Below are 23188 nucleotides of genomic sequence, written 5' to 3' on the forward strand. Positions count from 1 at the left end.
ATGGTAAGCGACAATGTGGTACCATTTGCTTAAAAACGTCACATATGAAAAATTAATCTTACACTATGTTATTACAAGTACTAGCCTAAGTTTAGCTCTAGAACAATTTTAAAAGAGTTTTTTACGTGGGCGCAACTGAAATATTTTTAAGACGAAAGGGGCCCACCGACTATCAGTCCGCCGGACGATATTGGCCTGTCAGTTGTTCGGAACTGTCAACTTTTTGTTCTAACTGACAGGCCGATATCGTCCGGCGGACTGATAGTCTGTGGGCCCCTTAAAGGGGCCGACCAATAGGGCCGATATGTACAACAGTATAAAGGTCCCGTAAAATAATAAATTAAAAAAAAAAAAAAGGGGGCCGACCGCCCCGAAACCGCCTTTCCTTACAAACGTAGTCCCCATTTTCCTTTCTGGATATTAACATTATTGTAAATATTTTTACACAATTTGATGTATTTTAATATTATATATATCAATATCAGCTATGCCGCTCGTTTCATTTTTTGGATTTATTATAAGAGTTAGGAGCATTTAAAAATTTTTATGAAACCTGTTTTTCGCTCCTATATAACTTTTATAATAAATAAAAAAAACTTAAAAAATCAAACGGTCGGGCATAACTATGATAAAATATAAAATATGAAACGCACCTGTATATGAAATGCATATAATTCTGTAAAAATATTTTCCTTAATGTCAATATCCAGGGAGGAAAATGAGGACTACGTTTGCATGGAGAACAGATCGTCCCCTTTCCTCTTAAGCAGTCCCGCTCCCATACTAACTTAAATTCGGTTTTTTTATTCCGTAGACTCATCAAGATGAAGACATCTTCCTCGCGTTATCCCGGCATTTTGCCACGGCTCATGGGAGCCTGGGGTCCGCTTGACAACTAATCCTAAGAATTGGCGTAGGCACTAGTTTTTACGAAAGCGATTGCCAACCCAGAGGGGGAAACTAGGCCTTGTTAGGATTAGTCCGGTTTCCTCAAGATGTTTTCCTTCACCGAAAAGCGACTGGTAATATCAAATGATACTTCTTACATAAGTTCCGAAAAACTCATTGGTACGAGCCGGGGGTTTGAACCCGCGACCTCCGGATTGAAAGTCGCACGCTCTTACCGCTAGGCCACCAGCGCTTCCTAGGCCACCAGCGCTTCTTTTTATTCCGTAGACTAAATTGACATTTCATGTGGTACTAGGAAATGTCATGTCATACACATGAAACGTCATTTTAGTCTACGGAATAAAAAACAGACCTTAGTACAGGAACGGGAGCACTATTACGAATGTGTATACCTACTTACCGCGATTGATTGTCTTATATGCTAAAGCCTGACCAGGAATATATGATCACGCACCATGTTGCGGAATTTCACTGGAACTAATTTTTTCATACTATACTGAACTGTCACCCTATACATGAAAATAACAGCGCCCTCTTGACAATGATCATGTAATGGTCAAGCTTTACATCCAGTTTAGTTTACCATTATTCGTTTGTAGAGAGAATTTCTAAGAATTTGGCAGTAAACCCACAATAACCCATACTAAGTACTTATTATATGTGGTATTTTCTACAAAAAGGGACCTTATTGTCGATGGCGCTTACGCCATTATTAACGATGCTCCGATATAAATACAATGCCGCGCGACGCTGTGCGGCGTATTTTATTTAGTCATAGAAAATGACCCATATAAAGTTTTCAACAAAAACATAAACGTACACACAATAAAACTTCTAGTATGCAATGCCATAATACCATAAATAAATAAAAACTGTATTAACAATTTCGTAAAGTTTGTTAAACATACAGAAAATAAAATTTTGCATTAAAGAAAAAAATAAAAAAAAGCAAAAAATAAACCCACCATAGGCCCCGACGAGATTCGAACTCGTGATCTCCTGTTTACTAGACAGGCGCTTTAACCAACTAAGCCACGGCGCCGCTTGAACGACGCGACGAAATTGTGTGTCACTTCGCTAGAGCGCGAGAACGCGTCGTTTCGCCCTTTAATATCAAGTGACTATCTTACGGTTAATATAATACGGTCGTTTTTAGGCTAAAAAAATATTGGTTTTCAATAAGGAGATAAATTATAAGGCGCACTTATAGATAAGATATTAACCGATGATTAACCGGTCAATTCGAATAACGTGATAAAAACTAGATACGAGAACAATACGAGATCCAATAGATACGTTATAGTTTAGTTCTCAACTAGTTATCTTTAGCAGTTCGATTCGAGAAACCAATTGTCATTTCACGCTACAATTATTGTGAAGTTTTGGGATACTTATCCATTAGATATCCATTGGATGTATAATTACTATCTTAAGCAAATCATAAAAAGATCGTTCAAGAGGACATTCGGAATCGCGAAAATGTCAAATTTGACATGACTTTCATAAATATCTCATTATCGTTTCTATTTCATATCTAGTGGATATCTAGTTGATATCTAGATCATTGTTCGAATTGGCCCGTAGAAGTCTCATTAAAAAAGTAGGCAGGCAACTTAATAACTGCAGGGAGTTTAGGGAGGGATATATAAATATGTAGATCGCAGTACATTCTTACAAAAATTGACCCAGACTAGTTAGTTCGGTCTTTGAGGATCTGAGGGTAGGGTTGCCACCTTTTTTCTAAACACACATAGTATTTTTGTCAAAATATTGAAAAAATATATTATTTACTGGGAAAAATAAAATAAAAAATAGGACGCCGATTTGAGGCGAATTAAAAATCCAAGTCGAATTAAATATCGGTGACATTTAGTATAACCCTTTCTTGAGTGATGAAAATATAGTATTTTTTGTACATTGTTTTTGTATAATATATAGTACAATTGACTGAAATATAGTACGATACTATATATTATAGTATGGGTGGTAACCCTATCTGAGGGCCTTCCGCGAAAATCGAAATTTCGCTTATCGATATCGCTCCATTTTCGATTTTCACGGTACTCTATTCGACTCCAAATTCTATGGCAGAACTCAAGTAGATTCAGCATCACACAACGTGTTTAAACGCAAATATGAGTGTTCGCATGCCCTTGGCCGTGGTTGCTGACCCCGGGAGGCCGACGCATTTATACTATACACTTCCGCTCAAGACGGGCCCTTAAGGTACCTACCAAAGTACTTGGGCTATATAGAATATCCATTGTGTCCACTATCCAGTACATTGACTCTGCTCAATAAAATGTACGGAAAAAAAATCGAGAAATTCCGTACGTTCATATTCACATACGATATAAAAAGCCATACCAGCAGAAGGCCGTACCGTAACTATCTAATCTTGGAACATTTAAGAGAAAATTTGGAGTATTTTTTATTTTTCACCGACACCAGCAAAATTTCTACCGCTTTATGCGTTAAAAGTTGAATTTCTTATTCGTCCTTTATGTTTTTCATGTATTTCAATTTCAATTTCAATTTCAATTTATTTATTTCGCTTGAACATACACAGTTGTTATGGTTACATGTCATTGGGATGTTATAGGTACATAGTGTAGCTATTAAGTGTTACATGCATGTATTGTCTACCACAATATGGCATGCAAAATCTTAGACTAACTTAAAATAATAATCTAAATAATCTAATTACAATGTTTTAGGTTAGTTTAATTTTTATACTCTATGTTTAGGTAGTTATTTATTTAATTTTAAATTGCATTTCAATAAAAATTCCTTAAATATTACAATTAAAATGTCAGGTTATCAAAATATTCATTCAGATTATAAAATGGTCTTATTAGTAGAAATGATTTTAATTTCTTGGAAAAGTCAATAATATTATCACATTGCCTAATGTCTTCATTTAAAAAATTATAAATTTTAATTCCTATGTATTCCAGACTACTTTTGAAATGTGAATAATTTTTAGATTCTGGTAATTGTATGTCAAATTTATGTCTTAATCTAGGATGTCTATTTTTGTTTTTACATGCAAGTCGGGTCTTATTTTTATAAACAAAAATACAGACTAAGTATATGTAAAGCGATATCACTGTCAATATTTTATGCTTCACAAATAGAGGACGGCAATGTTCAAGTGGCTTCGCCTTATCAACATATCTCACAACCTTTTTTTGTAAAATCAAAACAGGTTTCACATGGACACTGTTACCCCAGACCTCAAGGCCATATCGCATTAGGCTTTCAAAATATGCAAAATAAACTGTTTTAAGTGCAGATGATTTAATTATAGATACCGCAATAAGTTTCAATATTAGCTATCAACAAATTAAAACTGTGTGTTTTTGCTCCAGTCATGGGATGTATGGCGCCATTAAATATAAAAAAAAACTTAAGCATCTCTATGACTCTTGTTTATGGCACAATGTTGCCAGTGTTGAAATTTACTGTTTTTTTTTTCACTTTAATTACCTGTTTAAGTATTGAGTGAATTTTAACTTCTAAACTTACTAGCGACTCACAAAATATGATTTGTAATGTTGAAATGCAATAATCCTAGCTTTAGGGGCTTTTCATTTTGTTGACGGTTGAAAAAACACACTTAGTTTAAATACAAATTTTGACTTCGCACATATGCCCAGATGCCCCAGAATATCATCAAAAGTTGAATGTACTTGTGCAAAAAACTAATTAATGGGTATCACATTTTCACACCACACATGCAGAGTGATACGACTGCTATTCCAAACGGTTACCAAGCACGCGCGAGTTTCATAGCTCAGGTAAACCAGTATAAGAACTCTCATACATTTTATAGGTTTTTCGTTATGCAGCATATACTGGTTACCAAAAAACCGTGAATGTGTAAGCGATGAGGATGCATCGGCGTTATGCGAACGTTACCCGTTTATGAATGAGCCGTCCTTGACAGGGCCTCAATGAATTTAGTCTTGTTTAAATTATAGGAGGCAAATTCAACCTTAAATAATTAAACACAAGGTTGCTTACAGAATGACGGTTTTTTGTAGTTCCAAGTTCAAACTTATAACTCAGATATTTGGGTTTAAAATTAATTGTAATGTCTTCTTTTAAAATTGTGGACTTCAAATATGGAATAAAGCGTGAAGTATATGATTATAAATATTCAAATTTAGATCATAATCCTTTGTAATTAAGTTCAAAATGGATTTATATGTTTTTAAGTAGTAGGTACTTTTGTGAATAATGTATGTTTAACTGATTAGTTGGCCTAATGTTTTAATTACATATGGATTTTATTTAATTTGGATTCATTAAGCGTTGGCCGTCTGCCAAGTTTTTGCGCATATTAAAAACCTGTTAATGTTAAATAAATGATCATATTCTAAGTTAATTATGTACGGGCAGAGCTGTGCCGTTCCCGGGAAGGTTCCCCATTTTGTATGGAAAATCCCGATTTCCCGATTGCGAAGTTTCCCCATACAAAATGGGGAACGTTCCCGGGAACGACACAACACTATATGGGTAGCTAGGTGTGTCAATGAGCGATTTTGGTTGAAATTATCAATTTACATCAATCATTATAGTCATTATTGTCATTAATTTAATGATAAACGTTATACCTGCATACAATAGTTCCGTGAATGATAATGATAACAGCCACTATCGTTACAATTACAACGTTAGGTATAATGGCAACGCCCTCAAATGAATGAATTTTTAAATTGGTTGCGATATTTCAGACTTTTGAATTAAGTACATACCATTATTTTTCTCAATATGACTAAGACTAAACTTTGCCTGACTTGAAAATACAGTCCGTTCTGTTGCAGTTGTAGATGAGCTAATTTCACTAATATTATAAATGATGGGGGAGATGACAGTATGCAGGGATTTTGAATGTTTCTCTCTCTATCAAAAATGGCTTGAGCTAATTTTGATGAAATTTTGCAAACAGATAGTTTATAACCTGGGTAAGGACATATAATACTTTTTACCACCTTAGGGAAGGGGGAGGGGCCAGTTATTGAACTTATACGCAAATTTAAATTGGTCGTCCCTCTCACACTAGGAAGCCATGGGATACAACCCAGGTAGCAAAATGACGTAAAATGACGTCAGCGACGTCATAATGACGGCATTATTACGTCATTACGACGTCGCTGACGTCATTTGACGTCAATTTGCTACCTGGGAATAATAATATTTTCTGTGATATAAATAAAGTATACCCAATTATAATACGCATTAGCAATGGGAAAAACCACCCCCTTCCACGATTTTGCGTGACTCAATCCCTTGGAACATTTTATTCTCAGCCAATGACTCATTCAGTATTTCGGACCTTTGCTTAGTCAGTGTATGTACCTATCCAAATTTTGTAGTAAATGATTCAGAATAGTATCATATTAACCTATGAATCAGTGTTTAAAAAAGTTAGGCTTCCGTGCGGCCGTGTCCTAAGGGCGTCAAATGGAATCATTGCGAATCCTTCGCTGTTACGCAGCGTACTAAGTAGGCGAACAACACGCGAACGCGAAGCGGCGCGGCGCGGCGCGGAGTGGGGTGAATCAATCCTTTGATACCTATAGAAGTGTCCTACGTGGGCGATCTCGTTGCGAACGCGAACGCCGTGGGCAAGCCGCGCCGCACCGCGCCGCGCCGCTTCGCTTCGCGTTCGCGAGTGTTCGCCTACGTAAGACGCAGCGTTAGTCTATTTGTCTAACAGTACAGGCTGATTGTCACGAACTGAAATAGATAGGCATTTGAAATTTTCACAGAGGGCAATAGAAATACATCATCTGTGAAAATTTCAACTGTGACAGACAGACGGACAGCGGAGTCTTAGTAATAGGGTCCCGTTTGTACCCTTTGGGTACGGAACCCTAAAAAGAATCTTGTGACAAACATTCTCTTTCTGGCAACTCTAAATAGCTGGTCAGACGATTTTTTTTTTCAATTATGCTTATGAGGGACGGGATAAGGAGACCATAAGGACATAATTTGTAAATTACCCTGTATAAGTATCACTCCACAAAAGTATTTTCAACGTAAAAATAAAAATATTAAGTATATTTTTATATAGAATAAGCTACGTACAGTGGTGCATCGTTCCCACGCCCAATGCCCGTAGCGTACGATAACAACGGAGCGATAGCAGAATAGAAAAATAAAAGGGTCAACATTTCTTCCGTTGTCTTATTTTTTGTCCCCAAAAAATGTGACGGAGTGGAGCTTTTTGTATGGGGTGAAATTTAGTTTTAAATTTTTCTCAAGATAATTATATTCTTCAGCTAGAAAGACATGCAATGGCACTCGACTTAATTAATTTATTTGACAAAGATAGAAGCGTGACAGTGGTCAGAAACAAAACAAAAATAATTTTGACCCAAAATCAAAAGTATTTTGTTACATAATACTCCTTGCCAACCGTGTCTTTTTTCTTCAATGAAAAATGTATCTACATTCTTTACTTTTATCACCACTTTCATTTGGACCAAAGCATTTTGCACATGTCGTCAGTGTTAAAGAAAAAATGATTTTATTCATAAATTTTGAAGCGGTCTCAATCCCAAGACAGTTCGGTGCATTCAAAAACATGACTTGCACCTCTTGCAGTAAGGTCAATAATTTTGAAAGTTCAAATCAAATCAAACCACTTTCGACCTCAAAATGTAGGTATTATTTGTCTGTGAAACAAAAAAACTTTTTTTTTGTACCTCATTAAATACAAAATAATTTTCACATTCATATCTTAGGATGGTATTACATCGGTCCAATGTAATTGCGTCTCACTCTCTCATTAAGCAAAATGTAAGACAAAATACACATTGGACAAAGAAATTGTTGGATAGGTGGAATATCAACCTTAAGCAACAAAAGCCGTTCGATTTTTTAAATAAATTTTGTATAAAAATTTCATATAAAAATATTTTGCTGTCCATCCGTATATAATCACACAGTATGGCGATGGCGTGTCCGCCACAATCAGCATTAACTTTCAGTTTATGCGACTTCGCGGCCGTGGACTGAATCCACTCCCGCGCACCACCAAGCACAAGCTAATCTCAACCTTACCACATTGACTTAAGGTCCAATCTTAACCTTACTCCATTGACATAAGGTACACGTATATTGTGATGGAAAAACTGCAATTACTGCTGTTGACACACGTTGTCATCGTAATTGTATGTTAAATGATAGGATTTGCGAGGTTAATGGTTTTATTGAGAAAAAAACGCAATGTATAAGGCACTACTGAACATCATATTTTTTAATGCGATCCATATCAGAAATCATTGGGGTAACTTCGAAAGCGGGATAATTTTGAATACGGCTAATCTTACGCTGCGTAGGCGAACACTGCGTAGGAGCAGGGTGAATCAAACCTTTGATACCTATAGAAGTGTCCTACGTGGGCGATCTCGCTGCGAACGCGAACGCCTTTTGCCCGCCGCGCCGCGAAGCGCCGCTTCGCTTTGCGTTCGCGAGTGTTCGCCAACGTAAGATAGATGTTCTAGATAGGGTGCGTTGGGGTAAGATTGAACGGGTTTTTCATGCGGGATAAGATGAAAAGTCGCCCGTAATGCTTCGGCATACGGACGATTTTTTGTCTTACCCCACATGAAAAACCCGTTCAATCTTATCCCAACGCACCCCAATCTATTTGTTAAGCTGTTAGAGAACCATCAGCCGTAAAAGTGCATGGCGACAATGAATTCATTTATAATTTCTCCAAGCAATTTCGCAGCTCACTATACTATCGAAGGCAAAAATATCGATACAGACAAATGGCTCAAAAATATGTGAACACGACTTTATTGTCTAAGGTGTAAGAGCGTACACATATTTTTGAAACTGGGAATATATATTTTTACCCTCCCTCGACCCTCAGCACTGAGGAAAACGAAGCAAGGAGGAGGATATATATTTATGCCCTTGACTGTACCTAGATAATTTTGGCAGTCAGGTTTACTAATTTGGATGCTGACTTTACCTAGATAAACCAAATTACGACTATCTACTAAGTTAGTTAAAACTAGTATTATAAAATAAGGAGAATATTTCAGTAAGAAATTAGGTCAAACTGGTCTACTGAGTCGAACCCCAGCTGATTTTTAGAGTACTTAAACTACTTTTTTTTTAATTTTATTTAAAAGGCAAACTAAACAGACAACATTCAGTATTATTACAAAATATACATGTGGTAAGTATTATATAAGAATGCCATCCAAAACAAGCACGCACAGCAAGAAGAAACCGGCCAAGTGCGAGTCGGAATCGCGCACGAAGGGTTCCGTACCATTACGAAAAAAAACGGCAATCATGTTTGCTGTATGGGAGCCCACTCAAACATTTATTTTATTTTGTTTTTAATATTTGTTGTTATAGCGGCCACAGAAATACATCATCTGTGAAAATTTCAACAACGTACAGACAGACAGACAGACAGACAGGACAGTCCCGTTTTTACCCTTTGGGTACGGAACCCTAAAATATAACAACAATAGAAAACTCTCAAATTATCTGAGCTAAGTAGAAGTAAAAATAAAGAAATAAAGATAGTTTATTATTCAAGTAGGCATACAATGCGCTTATGAACGTCAAATAAAGCTACGCCGGCTCTAACCCTACACCTCTGCCCCGAGAAGATTTAAATCCCCCCTCAATTGGAGGAGGGTAGTCTTTTATGCCTGGGCTGTGGACTGGATATTACTGGAAGAGATAATACAATACAATACAATCATTTAAATTAAAATTACAATTTTACATGTCATAGTAATAACATTACAATGCTATTCTAAATTACATTATTACATTAAGAGGCCGGTGTCGATTTTAGTCGCAAAAATGTAAAATTGATAGATTTAGTCCGTGAAATTTTACACCTTTTGTTACCTAATTGAAATAACAAGTACTGGTTTCTATTAGCACGTCTTCTTATCTTACCTTTTATCACATCAATTTTTTGAAAACAGACTCACACAATTAGTAATGTTTGCTTTTCTGATGGACGTTTAGGTAAACGCGCGTAAAGCACTGATTTTGTCGCTCTTATTTGTAAATTTCGTAAAGTTTGGACGGCTAAACATGGTAATTTTGTATTACACATATCCTGTACTTTTCGTTTATCAGACCACATTTTTATTATTATGACTTTGAAGTAGTGTAAATGAAAGTTAGACGAAATCAATTTTCTCCAGAAATTACATCAAAACAAGTGACAATTTCTCTAACAATCGACTTAATTTCAAAGTAATTTTGATACTTAAACAATCTACAACATTTGCTGAAACTATTCTTGTACATCAATTTGTATAATTTACCATCATGATTTTTTGATGATTTTTTAAAAACTGCCCCTTCTCTTCATGCATTACCGGTGACGCACGCTCGCGACCTCATTATTAAAAGGCAAGATGAGAAGACGTGCTAATAGAAATCAATACTTGTTATTTAGATATTACAAACAAAACGACTTTTTTTCAACGACTAAATCTATCAATTTTACATTTTTGCTCCAAAATCGACTACGGCCTCTTAATGAAAGTAAAGTGCGTTTTAACCTACTTCAATGCTAAAGGCAAATCGTATTCATTGAATTAAAATTCAGGCTTTATTGAGATGAATATATTTATAGTAGAACTAGCTTATGCCCGCGACTTCGTCTGCGTTGAGGTAGTAATTTGGGTAGCTTATTTTTTATCCAATCTGCTTTTTTATCGATTACCCATACAAACTTCCACCCCCTTAAGGGATGACTTCTCTTCTGGTATAAAAACTACCCTGTGTCCTTTCCCGGGACTCAAACTATGAACGCACTTAAACTATCGTGAGACATTTCAAAATATTTATCACGACGTACAACCGCCGCGGACACTCGTGCCTGAGGATGGATTCCCAAAGAATCCGAAACATGTCGCAAAAAGCGACTAAAAATAATAGTGAGTAAAAACCGTACTGATAAATATTTTCAAACTATGCAGATAAAAGTAACTTTAAGTAAAGAAGCTATGGAGATAAAAGTAACTAAGTCTAAGATATATCAGATCTAAAGCGGTAATCTCATAAAATACACGCCCATAACTGCCGTTTATTATTATTAATTCTGGTATTAAAATTAAAATTAAAAAATTTAAATTATTTATTTTCGTAAAATATACAGGTGTTTATAAGTAGGGGATAGTGCTGCCCGGTAAGCAAAATTTGCCTGTGTTGGGCAACACAGCTCTTCCTTAATTAACAGATTGTTACACGAAACATTTTTTTAAGTAGGTACTAGTTTAAGTAATATAGTATACAATTGACAAAGAGGGATATAATAGGATAGAGCGGTACTGTCATAGTAAATTTTGTAACCACAGTAAATTCACTGCCATCTATCGACACACTAAAAATAAAGATTTATAAAAATACGATAAAATGTATTTAAATATGGATAAATGTTTTTTTTATTTGACCCATTACATTTTTATGATTTTGACTCATGTTCTTTCACTGATATGCGTTAAAATTGTTAAATAACAAACAAAACCGTCAATGCCCTGTATACGAGAGTAGGCCAAAGGTAGTGGCGCCATCAATTCAATTCAATTCAATTCAATTCAATACTTTATTCATAAAATACAATTTTACAGGTCAGGTACATGCTAAATACCATCATCATCTGATTCATTTGATCGAGAATAAAATTTTCGTGATTTTCGAGGCACATTTTTTCCTTAGACTGTATCCATCTATTACGGAGTTATATCTATCTTTGCAATTGACAAATATTTACATAAATCGAATTGAATTTCTGTAAAATTGTATCTCGCGGCGAACTTTACACGTAATAATAACGTATTGGTAACCATGCCTCGTAACTGCTTCACTGCGTATTCTGACAAGTAATCTATGTTTATGGGACACAAGATGACACGTCCAAGGTCAGGGTCATGACCTCGGCCGCTATCTTGCCATTCGTGGCCCTGGGGACATAAAGGGGTTTACGAATTTTACGACTGCATTGATGTTCGACGAGGGCTAGTGGTACAAATTGGTGATATTGCTACGAAGAAAATGGTATAATGTATCTATTTATATTATAAATTCAATAAATTATGTATTTCCCTGTTTCGCCTACAAATTGTTAACTACGCTACATTTTTACCGGCTAAGGAAAATTAATTTAATAAAATAATAAATAAATAAATATTATAGGACATTCTTACACAGATCCAAGTCCCACGGTAAGCCCAAGGAGGCTTGTGTTATGGGTACTCAGACAACGATATATATAATATATAAATACTTAAATACATAGAAAACACCCATGACTCGGGAACAAATATCTGTGCTCATCACACAAATAAATGCCCTTACCGGGATTCGAACCCAGGACCATCGGCTTCACAGGCAGGGTCACTACCCACTAGGCCAGACCGGTCGTCGAAGTTAAGGATTGGTTATGATTTTAGCTAGGTATGTTCACGGAATTGTTTAAACTTCGTCCCATGAATCACGCTTCAAAAAGTTAAGTTCGTCAAATTTAAACTTCGTACTAACTATCGGCCGGGCCTATTGCATAATAAAATACAAGCTAATACTATTAGTGATTTTACATACAAAATCACTAAGGCGCCATTCATTTATTACTTTAGACGATTTAGGAGGGAAGGGGGGTCGAACATATCTTATTTTTTCTTACAAGGGGGAGGAAGGTGGTTTTTATAGTTCTTACGTAAGATCACAAAGACCGATTTTTTTAATTTCTATGAAATTATGACGTTTAAAATAACACTGACCCACACTCTATGCTATCAAACACGGTGCAGAATTAGCATAAACGGGCAAACTCTTTAAAGGTACAAATAAACGTGGGCCCGCCGCGCCGCGCCGTGTCGCGCCGCTTCGCTTCGCGTTCGCGTGTTGTTCGCTTACCTAAGACGCTACATTAGAAATGATAGAATCTTTTAAAAATTGTATGGAATTGGTTGTTTGTGGTTTGTGTGTTCTTATAATAAACAAAGAATCGAAAAAAGTAAAAAGAAACGGCATAGCTATGAATAAAATATATCTAATTAGGTATGTAAAAATATTTTAAATAATGTCAAAATCCAGCGAAGAATATAAGGACTATGTACGTTTGTATAGAAAAGCGTTCATCCACAATCCTCTTAAAACTACGCGAAAAACGCAACGGTATAACGGTTATATAATACACATACTGTGTATAATTATACACACACTGTTTGAATAGTAGTGTGCGTATATTATCTGTTCACATAGTACTACAGACGCGGAATGCACTTGCAGACTGTGAATCACGATTGTCATGTGATTGCATACGGTGCGCTCCGCTTGGCGCTTTGGCTGAGATTTTCTTAATATTAAAAAAATCCGGCCAAGTGCGAGTCGGACTCGCCCACCGAGGGTTCAAAGTTATAGCGGCAACAGAAATACATCATCTGTGAAAATTTTAACTGTCTAGCTATCACGGTTCATGAGATACAGCCTGGTGACAGACAGACGGACAGACAGACATACGGACAGCGGAGTCTTAGTAATAGGGTCCCGGTTTTACCCTTTGGGTACGGAACCCTAAAAAGGGCCACCAACTTGTATTTCATAATTTCTGCTCTAATCTGATATTCTTATATGAATTCGTAGTCAAAATTGTAAAAAAATGGCTTCCATGTTTAATTTCGTTATTTTTGGTATGTTCCTGTTAAAAATTGTTATCTAAGAATTCGAGTCTTCCTTAACAGGAATCCGAAGTAAAAATTTTAAAAAATGGCCGCCATTTTGAATTTCCACATTTTTTAAATTCAATCGCCTCGAAAATTAAATAGCTATTGAATCTACTTCTACTCTATTAAGTTTTTGGCGAACCGCGAGTTTTCAGTTCGGGGCGAACTACTAACTAACAAACAAATGTGACGTTTTCAATCAAAAGTACCTTATGCTTGAAAACGACACAAATAAACAAAGAATATTTGCAAAAGTAGCTATACTACGCTACGCAGCATCAGGAGCAGTGCGGAGCGCGCCGCGCAGCCGAAGGGTGCGCTTGCGCCGCGGCGCCTCCATTACGTGACGTCACATCCGTCCCCATTCACCGGCCGCTCATTCATAAACTACACGGCCATGCTGACTTACCCACGCACCTTGAATATCAACTCTATAGGTATAGGAATAGAGTTTCTTATTGTGTGTAAAAGGTGTTTGCAATTAAAAAAGTTGTTTTGAGTTTTTTGCACGCCGCGCCGTCTCGAGCAGGACATGGTTTGTTAAGAAAGATGAGTTATTTGAGTCGTTTAATAATTATTCTCCTTTTTTAGCATGGGTAACTATGTGCGTTTCGGCGGTTGCTCTCGGACATAAACGTAACGACCAATTTAACTTTGATCCTCGATTAGGCAAAGATGCTTCTATTTGCGGCTCAAATAGATTTTAGCTGACTTAGTTAGATTTGTGAATTGTGTACAAATTAATTGACAAATAAATTAAGAAAAAAATATGCTTATGGTTTTTTTCTAATGTTGGTCCTACGCTTGATAAATCCTACGCACTCAGTACATTGTAAGAAACGAAGTACTTTATAGCATATGCCACAATTCACGATTTCAATTCCTTGAAATCAACAAAGCATTTTGTAGTACAACACGCCCCATACTCCGATTTACTACTTCAAGACCGATAAATAAACCGTAACTACGAATGAGGTGGTTCGTAGAATTCATTACTACTAGACAGTACATTTGTACAATGCCACCCAAAAAATGCTCGCTCGCTAAACTAATGCGGGGGGCTTAGGAGCGAATAGACACGGCAAACTTTATTTCGTTACTTGAAACTTCAACAAAAGACCCCTAGTCGGGAAAAAAACCTTAGTCATAGCTTCCCAAGCGAAAACTCGTGCGGTTGTTAACCTTTTGATAGCCAAAGACGTCAACTGTCGCGAAAAGGTTCACAATGATGCACCGCACACGATAGGTGTGTGTGGCGTTCTGAGGTTAAGGAAGACGTAATAAGAACACGTGAACTTCAGCTGCCTTTTCGTTGGTAAACTGGGTAAAAAAACATCAGATTTTATATTTGACGACCGGTCTAGCCTAGTGGGTAGTGACACTAGTGATCCTGCCTGTGAAGCCGATGGTCCTGGGTTCGAATCCCGGAGCATTTATTTGTGTGATGAATACAAATATTTGTTCCTGAGTCATGGGTGTTTTCTATGTATGTAGGTATGTAGTTATCTATATAGGTAAGTATGTATATCGTCGCCTAGCACCCATAGTACAAGCTTTGCTTAGTTTATGGCTAGGTCAATCTGTTTAAGATGTCCCCTAATATTTATTAACTAATAAAAAATCACTCATCAAAAACTCCTCAAGTTCATACTTTAACCCAAACCAAGTATGCTGCCGCGTCTAGAGTGTCAGCTCTACGGCCATTCATGGCGTTGTAATGGTAATAAATAACTCAATATCGGGCACATTTCTGAGCTAGCAGGGCTATTCTAAAACTATTTCAATTCGGTAAACACGAAGTATATTGTCCCGACAGAATACAATACAGAACAGAAAATAATACGAAATGTAAAAATTTGTTGTAACAAACAAAAATAGTCTTAATAGGATTACATTTGGCAAACAGATAGTTTATGGTCTAAAACAAGATAAACGATGCGTTTTAATTTAAGGTGGTGAAATGGGGTTGAAAATTAGTACGAGAGTGCTTTTTTTTTTTGGAAAGTGAAATATTTGACAGAGCCCCCAGAAAAAAAATCTTTCGTCACTGTGGACCAGCGATATAGAAGAGCTGATTATTGATTTGTTTTCGCATTTTCTCGTGGAGCCCCCACAGAGGCTTTGCGGAGCCCTAGGTGTCCACGGAGCACACTATGAAAATGACTGATTTAAAAACCATAAATACTTACAAAATAATCATAATAATTGTGTGCACTATATCAGAATGCATCATCTTCCTCGCGTTGTCCCGGCATTTTGCTACGGCTCATGGGAGCCTGGGGTCCGCTTGGCAACTAATCCCAAGAATTGGCGTAGGTAGTTTTTACGAAAGCGACTGCCATCTGACCTTCCAACCCAGAGGGGAAAAACTAGGCCTTGTTGGTATTTGTCCGGTTTCCTCACGATGTTTTCCTTCACCGAAATGCGACTGGTAAATATCAAACGATATTTCGTACATAAGTTCCGAAAAACTCATTGGTACGAGCCGTGGTTTGAACCCGCGACCTCCGGATTGCAAGTCGCACGCTCTTACCGCTAGGCCACCAGCGCTTTGGACTATATCAGAATGCATAATATCAAAATTTCTACTAACTATGTATATGATCGCTTTGGTTACTAATCCCTAAAAATAATAAACTAAGTATACAGAATAGCGCTTTAATCACACAATAAACATTGTCATATTTACGACTGTAAAGCCCAAAGGGCAGAGGCCAAGTAAGATAAAGCGGTTTGGGTACTCGTGACGACTCTCGCTAGGAATTCGCGACAGAACCGACCTGCCGTCACAATTGAACTCATTTCCTTATGGGCGATTGCGTCATCCTTGGATGAGGGATTCACAAAGCGTTTGTATGAGGCCGTGAGGTCTTTTGTTTTACTTGGTATCTGAAAGTTTAAAAATACCTACCTACATAAAAATAAATTACAAACAAAACTTCCGTGAGTCACAGACATATTAAACATACTACTAACGGGTCACTGACGTATTTAATATGTTTAATAAATTACTGTTTTAATTTTCCATATCTTCAAGAAGTGGTGGTGGCCGAGTTGGATATGACGTCTGACTTTCAATCCGGAGGTAGCGGGTTCAAATCCTAACTCGTACCAATGTGTTTTTCGGAACTTATGTACGAAATATGTGCCATTCTCAACCAAAAGGGTACTTATTGTCGGTTGTCAATAAGACGCTATTTCCATATAGTTTCAATTTAAAATCAACCTTATCGACAAGCGACAATGTGGTACCTTTTGATTGAAAACGTCACATGTCATTTGATATTTACCACTCGCTTTTCGGTAGAGGAAAACATCGTGAGGAAACCAAACCTGCATACATCAGCGAAGAAATTCAAAGGTGTATGTGAAGTCCCCAATCCGTATTGGGCTGGCCTGGGGACTATAGCCCTAAGCCCTCTCAGCCTCTCACACATGAGAGGGGGCCTGTGCCCAGCAGTGGGACGGTATACCTATAGGCTGGATTATTATTATTATATCTTCAATAACAACATTTTGTAGAAAACATTGATTTGAATGAAAGTTAAAACATTAATTTTATTAAATAAAATAATAGTTTTAAGCGTTTTTGAAATTTGATTTCATTCGAAATACATTATCTAACAATTTTCGTACAACGTAACTAACGTTACGTGAAACTGCGCAGAGGGCGTCACTAGCACAATCACAGGGCCTACCGCGAAACACGAAAATCTTAAGTTCGGTTTCTTGTCTCTCTATCACTCAGATCACTCTTGGAAGTCTTGCATATTCGATCCATAGAGAGGCAGATAACGAAACTTCGATTTTCGCATTTGGCGGTAGACCACCTGTAAACAAACCGCCTTGATGCATCAACGTCATAGTGAAAACTTGTCAAAAAACTGATTAAGGCAAAGTATGTATAAGTTACTCTATGGTTTTCGATAGGTGCTAGTGCTGCTCTCTGGCGGCAGAATTATGCAGTAATACTCCCTATTGATATTACAGTTTTAAATATAATAGTTTATACTTAAAACTGTAATATCAATAGGGAATTAGGTCAATTTGACATAGAACTTTAATGACGGTAAGCGGTTAAACCGTTAACAGTGTCAAATTGTACTTGTAACTATGGTAACTCCAGGTTTAACCGGTTAACCCCGGGTTAGTGGGATGATGTAAGTGGCGCTAACACAAATACATATAAAAACATGTGGATAAGAATGTCAAAATAAATTAAATGGCTAAATTAAATGGTTGTTGTGAATACCGCAGGACGCGCCGAAGGACGAAGGCCAATGTATTTTATGATACCACATTTTAGGTGTACAACGAATAGGTACTTCATATAATGAGACAATTTTAATAAGATACCATGCTTTATAATTTACACGGTGGCAAAAAAATAAGTGCATTCTCGTAGCCAGGAAGGTTGGGATTATAGTGAGCAACTTTTACTATGGGATTAAACACCGAAATCGCGAAAAAAAATTTTGCTGTTTCATACAGTCGCCATCAGATAGATATATCGGAGCGCCCGAGGTGCTCACAAATATCTGAACACGTCTCTATTGTCAAGTGCGTGTTCAGATATTTTGAGCACCTCGGGCGCTCTACATATATCTGATGGCGACTGTACATTTTGGCTAGTCCATTTTCTATGGAGGGTACTTTTTTTTCGCGATTTCGTGGTTGATCCCATAGTAAAAGTTGCTCAGTATAATCCCAAAACCTCCCTGGCAACGGTAATGTATGTATTAATTTTTTAGCCATCCTGTATATAAATTTATGTCCCACTGCACATGGCAAGGTAGGCAACCACGTTAGCACAATGCGGATTGGGAATTTCACACACACGCGGGTTCTTTGCTGCATAAAAAAAATAGACGTGTTATAATGATGAAGAGGTAAGTAATAATAGTTATTTACGATACAAGTGCGGAAAAGAGGAAATTCGAAACGAGTGGCGATGAATCAAAACACGACCGCAGGGAGTGTTTTAAATCGACACGAGTTGCGAATTACCTATTCGCACGTGTATCGTACAACGTTTTACAGTACATATGGCCCTTTAAACTTTCGACATATGCACGAAAAGTGTGCTTTACGCACTAGTGCGAGAAAGTAGCACCATATGTACTGTAAAATATGTTTTATTTTTCGTGTTCTTACATTAATAGTAGGTTTTATGTCAACATAATCAATTACGACTTTTAAAGGAAACTAATATTAACACTCATCAATAAGTATAGTCATGAGTTGGAACAAGAATAAAAAAAAAAAAATGGAAAGTAAAAAGCACTAGTTCGCGAAAACCAACTTTCCGCACACTAAACAGCTACGTAAAGTAGCACTTTTTGAGCAACTGTATTATAAATTATTCTTACACTAATCTATATTAATTTATATTATGATCGTCAATTATTCGGCATGCAAACATATAATTATAAAATGTCAACAATGATAAATCAAAAACAATACAAATTATGAAAAACTAACAATTATAAGTTAAAAGGTATTGGAAAATTACCGTCAAATTAAAACTAAATAAATAATATCGGATAGTATCGGATTTCAATTCGCCTGAAATTGATGACCTATTTTTTTTCAATTTTCCCAGTAAGTACTATATTTTTTCAATATTTTATCAAAAATACTGGTTCTATAGAATAAAGATAGCAACCCTACTGAAATATGACTATTTTTCGCTACTGTAGGTACCTAGGTACACCATTATCAAACACGGAACACGTGGTCCCGTTTTGCCCATCTTGACCCTCATTTTCCCATCGGATCGAACTCGGGACGTTGCGTATCGCAGGCGGAAGCTCGATAAGCCGCGAGGCCGGCATGGTAACAGGTAAGGCTGTGGTCGGGTAGAAGCGGGCGCGGAAGCTTTGTTAGAGGCGAACTGCTTGCTTGAACTTAATTTCCTTTATTAGAAACAAGTTTTTATTTTATTATGAGCCCATATTGTCCCACTGCTGGGCAAAGGTCTCCTTCCTATTCTTCCACGAGTTTCCACCAGAAACAAAATTATCCAATCAAAAAGTTATGGAAGACAGTAAGCATAAAATTAATCCTAAGTCCTTAAAATTAGTCCTGAGTCCTAATTAAATACATCTGCTATATTTAAGTACTGCTATAAGGATGACGCACGCTAGAACAATCCGGGCCCGGGACGAGGCTTCCGACTTGTTTTTCTATGACAGGTGATCGGTGTGATCACGTGATCGTGATGATTTCTATAGAAAACAGAAGTGTCGGACGCCCCGGCCTGGGCCCGGCCCGTTTTAGGGTGAGTCATCCTTTAATTATGTACAGCGGGTAATAGGGTCACTGCGCTAGTTTCCGTCCTTGCTCTAGTTTTCGTCCACATGACGGATCAGCAAAAAATACATTTCATTTTTAATTTGCTACTTGTGAAATATCAGTTTTACGTAGATAGATATATTGTTAAGACATTAAAGATTGCAATAAGTCCAAATTTGTGCAGCAATGTAGGTTTTAATTCTTTCGTTAAGTGGACGAAAACTAGAGCTGGACAAAAACTAGCACAATGACCCTATAATAGGTAAAAGTTTAATATAAGCGGTCATTTATTTGATTTTGATTTATCCTAATAAGATTAATTAAATATTGCTATGGACAAAGTGTCAAAAATGTGTATACCTACACGACTTTATTTCCCATACCCACATTAAGATAGTGTGTACATATTTTTGGCACTATCCGTGTCGATATTTAATGCCTTGAGCGTATTAGCCTCCGCTCGCGACATTATCCGTGTAAAATCTGATAAAAACTTAGTCATATATTTACTATTAGTTTTCGGAAATACCCTTAAGAGACCCGCAAATCCTTTCTTCGTAGAGAACATGTTTGTTTCAAATTTTAAGGTCCTATCTTTAAAAGTTTAGACTTTTAGACTGTTCGTTGTCCGTTAGTCTATCATGATGCGATTATTCTATAATTTAATTTTTTTTTTACTTTATTCTAAGATTTACATATATTCCAAGCGAATATCATATAATTCAGCGGATTTCCCGCTCATCGTATATATAACTGGCCACAGCGCCCACAGCCTTACTGGCGCCATTGCATAGTACAACGCGGAGTAAAGTACCTACGCACTGAATTCCGCAAACGCGACACACCACGGGCTGCCTCCGATAGATTAGATACAGATTATTATTAGGTCAGATACACCACTTAACTCATCTTCAAACATTTACCATAGTGGACCGCGAGCCAGGCGCAAATTTCGTCAGTCATCGCCTCCCGGGCGAAAACTCGTATAGCGGTCAACGGCTATGTATGATGAACCCTCGTGAACGTCAGCTGCCGCTCCGTTAGTGGGTTGAGGAATGGCAGCCACCGAAACGACACGGTCTTTCCACCGCGATACAACTGGCTGACGATTTTGTTTATTCACAATAGCATCTAAACTATCATCTGACAAAGTATCAAGCGGGAGGCGATGACAATTTTTTTTTTATAGACTTTATTTGCTGCTATTCCTCAACCCACCAACGGAGCGGCAGCTGACGTTCACGACGGTTCATCATACATAGCCGTTAACCACTATACGAGTTTTCGCCCGGGAGGCGATTGGTCATGGAAATCTGTTCCTGGCCCGGTCTATAGGGTTAGTAATTTTAAATTAGGTTACATGTACGTACACTATTTTCATTCATAACTATTAAATTAAAAAATTCAAAAACCCTCTACGTGTTATGCCAAAAATGCCTTACATCATTTTAGAAAAGAGCTGATACTCCACAGACAGACATTGGCGTCAAACGCTTTGCGTCGGGGGTAAAAAAATAAACATAACGGATGTTTACGTAGCATACTACGTAGGCGAACAACACGCGAACGCGAAGCGAATCGATGCGGCGCGGGGTGAATCAATCCTTTGATACCTATAGAAGTGTCCTACGTGGGCGATCTCGTTGCGAACGCGAACGCCGTGGGCCCGCCGCGCCGGGCCGCGCCGCTTCGCCGTTCGCGAGCTGTTCGCTACGTGAGTGTAGCTTTAGAAATTAGGTACCTACATTAACATACATACATACATATAATCACGCCTATTTCCCGGAGGGGTAGGCAGAGACCACGGATTTCCACTTGCTACGATCCTGACATACCTCTTTCGCTTCCTTCACTTTCATAACATTCCTCATACACGCTCGCCGGTTTAGGGTGCTCTTGACCTGGCCTTTCTTCAGGATTTCCCCGATCTGATCAGAGAAAGTCCGCCGAGGTCTGCCCCTTCCAACTCCCGTTTCTACCTCTCCCTTATACACTCTCTTTGTACCTACATTAAATTAGTTATTTAGCTCGTTTTTTCGGATTACAGAAATAACGGTCAAATTTGTCCACATTTTTTAATATATTTTAGGAATTTGACGGCATTATTGAAATTCATTTACTTATTTCGATAGGCATTTTAGCTAAATCGCGCAGACGTAACGCAATATTGTCAATTTTTATTATTCTACACAAATTAAACAAATAAGAAATACACCAAAGACCAATAAAACAGGTCACTTTGTCCCCTATTGACTCGTTTCGCTTGCTACTGAATGTAGGTAATTGTGTCGTTTTCAAGCAAAAGGTAGCATTGACGCTTACCATAGAGACGCTCTGACAGATTATTCGTATAAACATACAAGCAAATTTCGTCCTTATGGTAAGCGGCAATGTGGTACTTTTAGCTTGAAAACGTCACAATTATAAATGTAACACACTGTTGGGTCGTTCGGCCTAAATCCAGTCTTGACCTACGACACTCGTGCTCTACTTTATACACACTCAGTCACAGTCACATACACACACACACACACGAACACGCACACACAATCACTCAAAACACACACGTACACATGTTATGCAAGCCATATCTAGTTTGTATAAAATGTTTTTTTACTCCCTTCTTTTTTTTGTGTTTCCACTTAGTTATTGCATGTTAATTGTACTTTTGTGGACATCTGTTATTGGCTATGTTTTCTGTTCACTATGATTTGTATTACTTTTTGTATTGCTGTTGATGCCCCAAATAAATAAAATAAAAATAAAATAAAATATGCATATATACATAATGTAGAATAGAATATAATAGTTTTTATTCGTAAACACACAGACATTAGACATACATTGAAAATTTAAAAGAACATAGTGAAAATAAAGTTTCACGAAACGGCCCCATCTCAGCATGTTGCTGGCGCTGGCGACTTCCAGCGCTGATCTTCCGATGAGACCATCAAGTGAGAATCACGGAAGGTAACAGACAAAAAGAAAGAAAGATAAAGGAAAGAAACATAAAATGTACATAAATGTTAATGTACATTGTACATAAATGTTAATGTACATTGTACATAAATGTTAATGTACATTGTGTTATAGGCCAAGCAATAAGAAGGTATAGAGGGAAAGGCTAGGAACACAATTTTTGACTACGTAACTTTGAAATAAAACTATGAAAACGGATTATATCGCGTATATTGAATTTATAATACATCCCGACGTTTCGAACTCTTTACAGCGTTCGTGGTCAACGGGTGAAACGT

General features: G+C 37.2%; 1 protein-coding gene and 1 non-coding gene across 2 annotated transcripts in view; both read right to left on the minus strand.

The window, feature by feature from the left end:
* Positions 1–23188, minus strand: part of LOC134745373 (tRNA dimethylallyltransferase) — a 331000-nt gene that overhangs the window by 153799 nt on the left and 154013 nt on the right. The window lies entirely within an intron of this gene.
* Trnat-agu (transfer RNA threonine (anticodon AGU)) lies at positions 1878–1951 on the minus strand. The gene has a single exon. It is a non-coding gene; the product is annotated as a tRNA-Thr (tRNA).

Source organism: Cydia strobilella, chromosome 11 (genome assembly GCF_947568885.1).
Source record: "Cydia strobilella chromosome 11, ilCydStro3.1, whole genome shotgun sequence".
Classification (NCBI taxonomy): domain Eukaryota; kingdom Metazoa; phylum Arthropoda; class Insecta; order Lepidoptera; family Tortricidae; genus Cydia; species Cydia strobilella.